Source organism: Sus scrofa, chromosome 5, assembly GCF_000003025.6.
Source record: "Sus scrofa isolate TJ Tabasco breed Duroc chromosome 5, Sscrofa11.1, whole genome shotgun sequence".
In the NCBI taxonomy this organism is placed as follows: Eukaryota; Metazoa; Chordata; class Mammalia; order Artiodactyla; family Suidae; genus Sus; species Sus scrofa.
Window position 1 is genome coordinate 72,854,997 of NC_010447.5, and position 12,157 is coordinate 72,867,153.

Below are 12,157 nucleotides of genomic sequence, written 5' to 3' on the forward strand. Positions count from 1 at the left end.
GCTTCTGTGACCTACACCACAGCTCATGGCAACGCCGAATCCCCAACCCACTGAGTGAGGCCAGGGATCGAACCCACATCCTCATGGTTACTAGTTAGATTCATTTGCACTATTCCACGATGGGAACTCCTTATACCTTTGTATTTAAAAATCAACTTCTACAGTTTGTGTTTCTCTACAGCATGGATTTAATCAATTGGAATGGAAACTGAGGCTAGGCTGTTGGAGAAGGCCTGCCTTTTGCCTTCCCACTGGGATATGTATGAACGCGAGGACTGCAGTAGCATTTTCAACCCTCTCCATCCTCCTCCGCTTGGGCCATCCACCCTGTCCCCAATTTTGACACAGCACTAATCATTTTCTCCAAGTAACTTCCTATATGGTTCCCCTGCTTTCATTTAGGTACTTCTCACCAGACACTTCAGAGTTGTCTTCCCAAAACCTAGATGAGATCCTGCTGCATTTCAGATAAAAGGTGTTGTTTGAAACGAACACCATACCAAGGTCCATCAAAGGCACTGGGATCTTGTCGGCCTCCTTTCCAGCCTCTTTGTCTGACATGTACCCAAATCCCTCTGTACTCGGCCACGCCGGATCCCTTCCTGACTCCCAGAGGACTTCCCCTTTTACCCCTCTGCCCCGGGATTCCCTTCCTTACTCCCTGCTGAGCCGCTTAACAAGGCTCCACATCTTTTAAGACCCACCTCAAATGTCAAGTCCTGGAGTCAAATTGCAGTATTTATTCCCAGGTGGAGTTGGGTCTTTACGCTTCCAGGGAATGCTGTTACTGCCTTTATCTCGTTACAAGCTTGCCTACAGTTTCGGTGTATCTGTTGTTTTTCCCTAGCAGATGGTGAGAGCAGGTGCCCTTCCCCCATCCTCTCTGCTTCTCAGTTTCCACAACTTTCAGATGGGGATAAAGTTCCTCCCGGATGATTGTTCTTGGGTGTGACTGAGAAAATACAGGCCGAGGACCTCACTTAGCTCCTGGCCCTTGGGGACTGCGCAGTCAGCACGGACTGGCACTGATGTCATTGCTGCTGCAAGGGCTGGATGCACAGGTACTAGCGCGTATCCCCAGAGAAGCGCCTGGTCTCTGTCACTCACGAATTCTTCAGGAAGGAAGGGAGGAAGGAAGGAAGCAGGAATCAACATCCCTCTGGCAGCTGCCCTCGCTGTACCCTTTATTGGATCCCATCCTCAGTTCTGAGATGGGGTATTATCATCTCCTTTCCCAGATGAATTAACTGAGGCTCAGGAGTGTAAATAACTTCCTCACACTGACAACCCTGTTCAGACCCTGGTTCCGAAGACTCCCATGACCTTGTTTGTTTCTGCTGTGACACTGAACCGGGGGTGGGGCCCTCGAGCAGAGCAATGAATGCCTTTCCTTACCACTCAAATCCATTTATTTGGTGGATGGAAGTAAAAGGAATAATATGGATAACCAGCCTACAAAATAGAGCTGGGCCGTGAAAGGCATGCACTTTGCACATAAACACAGATAACTTTCATGGTACATCCAATCATATTTGTTTTAACACGCATCTTGATAAATAAATGAACATTTATTTAACACATATTTATTGCAAAGTATGTGCCAAGCATCTTTGGGAGCCCTCAAACTGCAGTGTCAAACCAAATGATCAGCCTCTTATTTAATGTTTGTTGCACAGAAGCATTTAAATAGTGAAGCGCTGGACCACTCTTTCAGATAAGGGATGGTGAACCACGGATGATAGTGAACCTCAGCATCTTTGATGTCTTTAGGTTGATGTCCTGTTACAAATAATTCCTATCATGTCCTTATGAGTAACTCTGTGGAACACTAGTATTCCTTTCATCCAACAGTGATTTTTAGCACTTCCTTGGCCCTGTGCTCGTGTGGCCAAGAGCCAGGGTTATGTTCTTGATATCCATATAGGCTCTCATCATGAAAATGGGACCAAAGATCTTGTCCAGGGGCTCAGAGCCCATTTCCTCTTGTCCAGTGACTATGAAAGATGAATAGCTCTGTGTAAATCCTCAGTTGCTGAGGCTGTTTATGGTAGTTTTTTAAGGAAAATCTGGGGCATTTAATTACGATAAAGATTCTTCCCAATGAAACAATTTGAGTTCATTTCAACAGCATTTGCCCTAAATATGCCTTATGTCTTTATACCCTTAGGCCTACTGCAGGAACTTTTTATGTCTCCATCAGAATTTCTCATTGAGTTTAACATACTTGGATCCGATGTGTCAAAACTCGATGGATGGTTTATTAATAATCAACTACATCAGCTTAGTATTATCTTAGGAAGTAAAAGGTCAGTAAGTAGTTGTTATCCTACTATTTCATCAGTGGGCTCTTCTCCAAAGACTTCATTATTCACTGCTTATAGAGTCACTTAGATATAAAAAGTCTTTTTATAGTAATGAAAGGACTGCTACAATTAGCCAGAAGGCAGTCATCTATCTTTTTAAATAGCTCAGCTTGGAGGAGAACAGGATTTCAGGTGATACTCCATAGATGAATTGTTATGACAATGATAAAGTTGGTGACAGCAGTCTGTGTTTTTCGCTGTAAGGGTGTGTGTGTGTGGGGGGGGTTGTGTGCTCGTACATCTGTACACATGCACACACACAAGAAAAAAAAGACATTCAGTACAGAGTAGGAATTTGTTTCTCTTAAAGATATTCAGATACAGAAACAAATTCTGTAGGAGGTCCTGGATCCATCAATTTCATCTAGTTATGTGTTAACTCTGATTATAGCATGACTCCATTTTTAGCTAATAACAAATATAATGATATTTGGAGATAGTTTATTTTGACAATTTCAGACTTATCAAAAAGTGCCAATAATAGTACACAAAATTCTCAAATCCCCATTCATCTAGAATTTTTACATTTTAAAATTTGACATGAACATTTTATGTGTGTTTATTCATCCTCTCTTGCTTTTCTCCTCCCCCGTCTCCCCCACCTCCCTCTCTCTCCCTCTCTCTATCTCATCAAATCATAAAGGTTAGCACCGATAATAATGGGAAAATCTATTGCTTCCTGATAGGATAGGCTGAGAAAGACCCCTACAATTTCTAACATTCCTGCCAAAAGTACATAACATGAATCTAATCAAGAAGAAACACAAGACAAAGGCAAACTGAGGAATATGCTACAAAATAACTGTGTACGTGTAATCTATAAATACTTTACATCCGCTTTATGAACTCAATAAAAGTTATATTTTAGTTCTGCCTTAAAAACATGTGGCTTTTGGAGTTCCTGTTGCGGCTCAAGGGGTTAAGAACCTGACTAGCATCCATGAGGATGAGGGCTTGATCCCTGGCCTCGCTCAGTAGGTTAAAGATCCGGCATTGCCACAAGCCGCAGGTTGCAGATGCGGCTCAGATTGGCGTTGCTGTGGCTGTGGCGTAGGCTGGCAGCCGCAGCTCCAGTTTGACCCTCAGCTTGGGAACTTCCACATGCTTCAAGTGCGGTCCTAAAAAGAAAAAAAAAAAAGTGTGACTTACTAAATACGAAAAACTAGAAGTTGTATTTTCAACACAGCTAATTTTTTTCCTAATAGATTCTTTTTTTATTTTTTAATGATTTTTGTTTTTCCATTATAGTTGGTTTACAGTGTTCTGTCAATTTCTACTGTCCAGCAAAGTGCCCCAGTCACACATATATACATACACTCTTCACATTATCCTCCATCATGTTCCATCCCAAGTGACTGGTTATAGTTCCCTGTGCTATACAGCAGGAGCTCATTGCTTATCCACTCCAGATGCAATAGTTTCTTTTTTTTTTTTTTTTTTTTTTTTTTTTTTTTTTTTTTTTTTTTTTTTTTTTTTTTTTTTTTTTTAATAGTTTGCATCTCTTAACCCCAGACTAATTTTGATAGTAAAGTTAATTTGCAAAGATGGCAGATTTCAGCTTTTACCATATTTTTGTTATTGTTTAAATGAGATGAGTTTCTTCTCTAGTTATTATCGGTCAGGGTCCCAGAAGGAAACAGAAAACACGCTCAAAGGGTTTAATTGAAGAAAGTTGAGGGAAGGAATAACAAAAGTGTGAGCAGAGTTAAGAGAAAGGACAGATTTCAGAGAAAGAGAACTCCTTACTCCCCACAGACCTGAAGGAGGAAGGTGAGCGAGGAAGAGAACTTGGCAAGAGCTGGCATCCTGAAAGCCAGGTAGAAAGGGGCAGGATGAAATATAACATGAGCTTTCTTTCCACTGGCCAAACAGATGTAAAGTAAGGAAATCTGGTGACATGGCACATGGCCGTCAGTGTCCCAGGGCACAGAGCTGGGTAGAGAAGAGCCGACTGTGGATCTCAGGGACAAACCAAGAAACCTCAGCTCGTGTGCCAGAGAGGGTATACTTGCATTTTTTTCATTAAGGGGCCGGAAAATCCATTTATTGATAATTAGGTAAATAAAACTATGTTGTACACATTTTATTTCCCCCAGTAACAATCAAAACATATCATCAGCTGTTCCTTAATAATAGGAATAATTTATACAGATAACCACTCCTCAGATATGTTCAGTCCCAAATGGGGAAGCTTGGAAGAGAAGTGTGGCAGTGAGAAGAGAGAAAGAAACACAAGTTCCCATCGTGACTCAGCAGAACATGACTAGTATCCATGAGAATGTGGGTTCCATCATTAGCCTCGCTCAGTTCAATGGGTTAAGGATTCAGTGTTGCCATGAGCTGTGGTGGAAAGTACAGATGAGGTTCGGATCTGGCGTTGCTGCGGCTGTGGTGTAGGCTGGCAGCTGTAGCTCCGATTAGACCCCTAGCCTGGGAACCTCCATATGCCGCAGGTCTGGACTAAGAAAGGAAGGAAGGGAGGGGATAAGAAAGGAAAGAAGGGCAAATATGAAAGGGATACAGCTATTAAGTCAAGAAAAGATGATGGGATAAAAGCAACTATGAAAGGTGCATCCCCAAGATTTCCTATAACCAAATTTATAAATTGGTTCAAGAACAGCTCTGACAAATTCACAAATAATGGGTTTATAACATCTTAAGAAAAGTTAAAGATGATTCTTGCTTGCGTTTAGAAACATCTCACCATCAAAAGTGTACTCTGAAAGGGACTGAGAAGCAGCATACTGACAAGCGGAGTGACCTTGGTGTCAGTCAGTTAACTGAATGTGATATTAAGCTTTCTACATATCTCATTGGATTACGGGGAGTCTGCAGTTTGTTACTAATAGATAGATCAGCATTTCAAATAAGGGTGAGAAGGGCACAGGGCCCCAGGTTATAGGTGGCAGTCTTGTTGTTGTTTTTGTTTTTTTCTTTTTTGGCTGCACCTGCAGCATGTGGAAGTTCCTAGGCCAGGGATCAAATCCGAGCTGCAGCTTCAACCTATGCCACAGCAGCTGTGGCAACACCATATCCTAAACCCGCTGTGCCACAGCAGGAACTCCTAGGCGACAGTGTTTATTGGAGGAACACACAGATTACAAGTCAGCAGCACAGAGAATCAAGTGGGGGCCCGAAACTGATGGACATGCAGAGGAGGGACCTCAACCCACCATTGCTCTCTCTTCTTAGGGGCACACTGTTAGTGAGGGAACAGATTACAGGAGGTTTAGGCTGCTTGAGTCTGAAAGTCAGGTATTTATATTTTTCTGGGAAAGACTGCCACCCAGCCTTGGGGGCCTTTTGGAGTTCAAGGGAAGTTGCCACACCCCACACACCAGGAAAATGACAGCTGTGTAGTCCAGACAAGCCAGAAGGAGCCCCTGGATTTGAGTGAGTGATTCCTTCCCCATGTTAGGGAAGTTTTCGGCTATTATCTCTTGGAATATTTTTTCTGTCCCCTTCTCTCTCTCTTCTCCTTCTGGCACCTCTATAATACGGATGTTGGTGCGTTTAACATTGTCCCACAGTTTTCTGACTCTCTTCATTTCTTCTCAGTCTTTTTTCTCTTTTCTGTTCCGTATCCATGATTTCTGCTAATCTGTCCTCCACCTCGCTTATTCATTCTTTGCTTCCTGTGTTCTGCTGTTAGCTGCTTCTAGTGAATTTTTTATTTCAGTTATTGTATTTTGCATCTCTTCTTGTTTAAGTTTTATATCTTGTATCTCTTTGCTCAGTGTTTCCTGTAAGTTATCCATCTTTGCCTCCAGTTTATTTCCAATGTCTTGCATCATCTTCAGCATCAACAGTCTAAAGTCTTTTCCCTGGAGGCTGAGAATCTCCTCATTGCTTAGTTGTTTCTCTGGGATTTTTCCTTTCTCCCTCATCTGAGTTATAAATAGTTCTCTGTCTTTTCATTTTTATAGGTTTTTGGTGTGGTGACCTTTTTACAGAGAGTAGAATTATAGCCTCTCTTACTTTTGATGTCTGCCCCCCTGTGGCTGAAGTCGGTATGGGGGCTTGCTGTAGGCTTCCTGATGGGAGGGGCTGATGCCTGCCCCCTGGTAGGTGGAGCCGATTCTAATCCCTCTGTTGGGTGGGGCTTAGTCTCTGGATGGGATTAGAGGCAGCTGTGTGCCTGAGGGGTCTTTAGGTAGCCTGTTTACTGGGCTGTTATCCCACCTGGATTGCTGTTTGTCCTGGGGCTTCTCAGCAGCTTGCTGACGGGTGGGGCCAGATTTTCCCAAAATGGCCCCCTCCAGAGAAAGGCATGGCTGCTGAATATTCCTGAGAGCTTTGCTTTCAATGTCCTTCCCTCACAACAAGCCACATTCACTCCTGTTTTCCCAGGAGGTCCTCCAAGAACTGCATCAGGTTTGACCCAGATTCCTATGGAGTCTTTGCTTTGCCCTGGGACCCAATGCAGGGGAAAGTCTGTGTGTGCCTTTAAGAATGGGGTCTCCACTTCCCCAGTCCCATGGAGCTCCTGCACATAAGCCCCACTGGCCTTCAATGCCAGATGCTCCAGGGGCTCTTTCTCCCAGTGCCAGGTCCCCACACGTGAGAGTTTGATGTGGGGCTCAGAACTCTCACTCCTGTAGGTGAGTCTCTGTGAACCAGTTAGTTTCCAGTCTGTGGGGCTTCCCACCCAGGAGGTGTGGGATTGTTTATATTGTGTAATCGCCCCTCCTACCTCCTGATGTGTTCTCCTCTTTTTCTTCTGGAGTAGGGTATCTTTTTTAAGGTTTCCGGTCCATTTGGGTGAAGAGTGCTCAGTCTTTAGTTGTGAATTTTGTTGTTTTTAGGAGAGAAGTTGAGCTCCAGTCCTTCTATTCCACCATCTTAATCCCGTCCCCCGAGAAGGAGCCCCAGCATTGCTTTTAAATAAGTCTACTCATTATATCCCCTGTGATAATTACCGTATTCTCTTTCCCAAATCTAGCAATAGCACTGTCAAAAGCCGAATGTGGGTCTACACAGACTTTTGGTTTAATTCAATCTACCATTTCTTATGTTCTCACCTTCCAAAATTATATAATTATCACAAACCTCCCAGTGATTGTTTTGTTTGTTGATTATATTAAAAAGGTCAAAATCTATTTTAGTCTCCAGCAAGGTTTTCTTCATAACATTTTGCACTCTTCCCATTCTGTGAGTTCTTTTTATTGTAAATATTTTTTATGCTGTGCTGTCCTCAATTTACATAACAGATGTCTGCCTAGAACCAAACATATCAAGTTTAAGGAAAAAGTGATATGCTCAAGTTACTTAAAATTGATCTAAAGAGGGTATTCGGCAAGTGTTTTAGTGAGTATTCTGCTTGGATTCTGTTTGGATTATTTTAAATTCCTTTTATAACACCAGTTTCATAGCAATCTAAATAGTGTCTCTTCCTTATATAAAACATGACTAGGTCCTGTCCTTACCACACTGCCCTAATTATCAAATAGAGAATTTGACCAGCATTCACAGAGGGACGTTAATCAAAATTAATTTCACAGTTATTCATGAGGATGGGAGATCTTGTAACCTGTCATGCCCAATTGGAATTACCATACTCAGAACGGAGGATCTAATGCAAAACCATGGTGACCTGTGGTCAATAACGCTATTAGAGAATTGCAGTTTGCCAAGGGGAACATACATGTTCTCAGCTACAGGTAAATTAATTAATTAATTCCAGCGATAGCTGTGTTAATTAATAAACGTTTTAGAATCACCTCACAATACATACCTATTTCGAGTCACCGCAATATACATACTAAATATTTTACCACTGCTGAAATTTCAGATTGCTGAAAATAAATGAACAAGTGAAGTAATTGAATGTGAAGGAATAAAACTGTCCGAAGATGAAGCAAATAATAATCCAGGGTTTTAGGATTATTTTCAACTTGACATTGTACCTAATCTTGAGTATTCTATGCTTCTATTGATCCTCGTAGTTATTCTCCCATGAAAGGCACAGGGGCTTAAAAGCCCCTATTTTTTTGTACGAGGCACAGAGGTTTGGAAACCCTCTTCCTTTCCAAACAGCTGACTCTGGAAATGGAACCGCACCAGGGTGACTTGGTTATGCAGGCACTTGTTTGCACTTCAAAAGGAAAAAAAAGAAAAGCCGGTTTGTTTTCTGATACTCAAGAAAATTTTGCATGTGGCTGGATTTGGAGGAATATCAAAGTATAAGAGCACATTTCCAAGCTGAGGCCACCGGTCACTCTGGGGAGGTTGTTGACAAGTAGCCCAGATCTTGTAGTTTATCTAAAAGGGTAGCTTGATTGTTCATTAAACAGAAGCCTCATCAAACGATGTCATGATTTGGTTTACATATGAAAAGCTATATTCTTTGCTTAACATTCACAAGTTGCTTATGGATTAATTAGCCCATCTGCCACAACAAATGCATTCACACTTCTTTCGCATTCATTGCTGAAAAGTGACTCGTTTTCTCCTACTCCCTTCTCTGTTGTTAAGATGAAAAATAACTTTTTAGAAAGGACACTTATATTTTCATATCTGTAAAAATGTATATATTTTTCAACTTACCCACTAAGTTAAGAAGGTAAGTGCGGGGGTGAGAGGAAGACCTTCTTGGAAAGTGATTTCCCATGATTAGTTTTTCTTCGAGTCACTTATCATCTGTTTATTTGTTAGTTCATGTGAATGTCTTAGAACTGCTTCCAGTTTGGCCTGCTTCAGGCTACTCTTTTCTCTTTGCTTCCAATCCCAAATCTGTTTTTTATGGGGATAGCCACACGTCTCTTTTTCTCCTAGAATCTCTATCCCTGGCATCTTCCTTTCATCTTTTATGCTGCTGCCAATTCTGATAGCCTTTTTATCAGAAGCATTGTGCCTGCTTTCTCATTTATCTCAAATCGGAGGGGCTCAATCACCCACCCTTTCAGAGTCCAGTCGCCCCATACTGGACAGACAGCCTCTCATCAAAGAGCAATCACAGAAATCTTGGCAGTTTTACTTTAGTTTGCTCAGTAACTTTGGAACTGAATCAGTTTGGGCCACAGTTATCAATACACCAGATGTTATAGTAAGAGAGGGAGTTATCTCCTGTGCTTCTCTTGTTTATTATGACCCTCCAACCTCTCACTCATTCCATTTAGAAAAAGGGCGCCTTCTCTACACCACGTTTAAATTAAATCACCAGCCTTCGTGAAACCCTTCTGTGTGCACACTTCCAACTCACCCTCCGTAATACATGGGTATTTCTTTTTTAATTTTCAAATTACCTTTCATTTCCCCCCACCCATTTTGCTCCTATGACTCCATCTAGGTTTTCCTCTGGAAAATCAACTTCTAACACTTCTGTTTCTGTCCATGTACTAGCACCTAGAACAGTTTGGATCAATTCTCTTAACTACCTGTATTAAGTGGAATACATTTAATAGCCAGCTTCTCTTTCTCTAGTTTCATTTCACATATGTTGTCCATACAAAACCAAGATTGAGACTGAGAGGGAGGAAAAAGGAGGAAGGAGTGGAGGGAAGGAGGGAAAAAGGGAATACAATGGAAAAGAAATAGAACAATAAGGATATGACACGATCAAATACCTGGATACTGGTTTAGGATATAAGCAGTCGAAAAAAGTTTTGTTATTAATCTAGTCGTTAATTTACTACAGATTTTTCTCTATAGAACTGAAACCTTAGGTACTCTTCCAGCGTTATTCTTCTCCCTTGCTGTAACTGATGATAACTGAGCAAAGCAACTGCCAGAAAATCCCAGTTAAGCTACCCTTTTTTCTGTTGTGAAAGGCATAATTTATAAAATGATGACCTTTTGGTAGGCTAACAGTATGTTGATGAACTTCAAGTGAAGTGAAAAAAAAAAAGTGTTTTGTATCATCATTGCTTACATTTTCTAAGAGATCACGTGGGGCAGTAGAGCCTTTAAAGGTCATAGACTTCTTTGCTTTGAGAGATATTAAATAGCTTATGAAAATAGAGGTCAGCTGCATGATAACTGGAAGAAAAGAACATTCCCAATAGGGAAGTAAGATATTTGAGATTATATTGACTGTCCTTTTTTCGCAATTGTATTTGATTGTCCTTAAAGCAAAAAATGAAATTTGCATATAAATGCCATGATTGTAAAGGAATAAATATACTGGTCTTAGAATCAATAACTATTGATCTTGCTATATGAACGCTAATACTGTCTGCATATACTAAGCATTGCAATAAGAACTAATAATTTCGCAGCCTAAAATACTCTCCAGTAATTTTTACATTCCTGCAGAAAGTTCTATACTTTTCTGAACTTTGCAAAAATAATCTTTTTTTGGCTTACAGGACCATAAAATAAATAATCATTAAAGTAAGGAACTCAACTTTTTAAAAATTATTCTTGCTTTGAAGATCACTGAAACATATTAGAAAAAAGGAATATCAAGACTAGCTTATAGGCAAAGTACTGAGTCACCTCCGGAAAGGAAGAGAATAATGGCATGTGTCTGTTCACTCTTTAATGACGCACACTCTATGCACTAGTAGGATTTAATGTATGGCCTTGGCCACAAACCTTTTTTGCCTTTATCCTCAGTTATTGCTTGAAGTTCCTCCAAAAAGGGCACTGTCTTCTCTCATTCTGCCACTGATAGGGGTTACTCTGGATGCAAGGCTTATAGGAAAAGGTAGCATAAGTGAAGGTAGCATATTGATACAGTTCCAGCAGGTTTTAAGTGGTTGACACTAGATTATGACCGAGAGTTCTTTTCAGAAAGGGAAGGGTATGAAACCTCACAAGAGTGGATATTCATGAAGTTGAAGGCACCACCATGAAGCAGGAAACGTGTGGATGAAAGGTCTACTCTTCCCTACTGCAGAGATTCTGACAGGGCCGTCTTAGCCACCACCCATCATCTTCCATAACCCCAGAATTTATAGGTACTGACCGTGGTATGAACACAGAGGATGATGCTGTCTTCAAGATGAAAGGCCAGATTTTAGGTTGTGCTTTTCCACTCTGGAACTTCTCTTATCATTTGCTGACCACAGGTTCTCAGGAGTGGTGGCCTCAGCCCCATGTGCCTGACATCTGACAGTAGCTTAAGGAATGAATGGTCAGTAGGCATCCCAGGTTCACGTGCTCCCTCCCGTAGGCCCAAGGTCATCAAGCCATTCCCAGGTTGGCCCAGGGAAAATCCAGTGGTCATTTCCAAGTTGACCCGTGGAGAAAAGAATCAGTGAATAAATGCAGGCATCAGTGATCACATGCATACGGACAAGTACACACCCAACTCTCTCACTGAAGTTTCTTACAAAGTATTTGAGAACTGTACGGGGTCATATTGTGCTGGTGAGGAAACTTAATTGCTCAATTTTCGAAGGCACATTAACTCTTTTAGGGTCAATTGAGTAAATTAGCTCCTCCAGGTCATTAAGCCCATCTCTACACGACATGATGATTTCTACCTGGCATTGTATCATTTACCCCCAGGCACCCCACATTTGCTCTGAGCACACACATATTCTTGTCTACTCAGGGAGAGAGAATGTGCTCATTTGAATGTCAGCCATCCCTCTCTGGCTGCAAATCAGTGATTCCCTTTGCTTCTTTTGAAGGCACCCAGGGATCTATAAGGATGTGCTGGTGCGTAGCAGTTATCAGAGCCTCACCAACAGGCGGATGGTTTCGTTGTCTAGAAATGGTATAATTTCAGGGGTTTTGAGCACAGTACTCTATTCCCAAATATCGCTTCCTGTTTCCAAAACCCGACGTTATTGATGCAACTGGAGTGAGAATTGTGAAGCTCTTCCAGGATTCTCTAGTACTTTATT

General features: G+C 41.5%; 1 protein-coding gene across 2 annotated transcripts in view; it reads left to right on the top strand.

Moving 5' to 3' along the window:
* Window positions 1-12,157, top strand: part of PDZRN4 (PDZ domain containing ring finger 4) — a 366,514-nt gene that overhangs the window by 280,627 nt on the left and 73,730 nt on the right. The window lies entirely within an intron of this gene.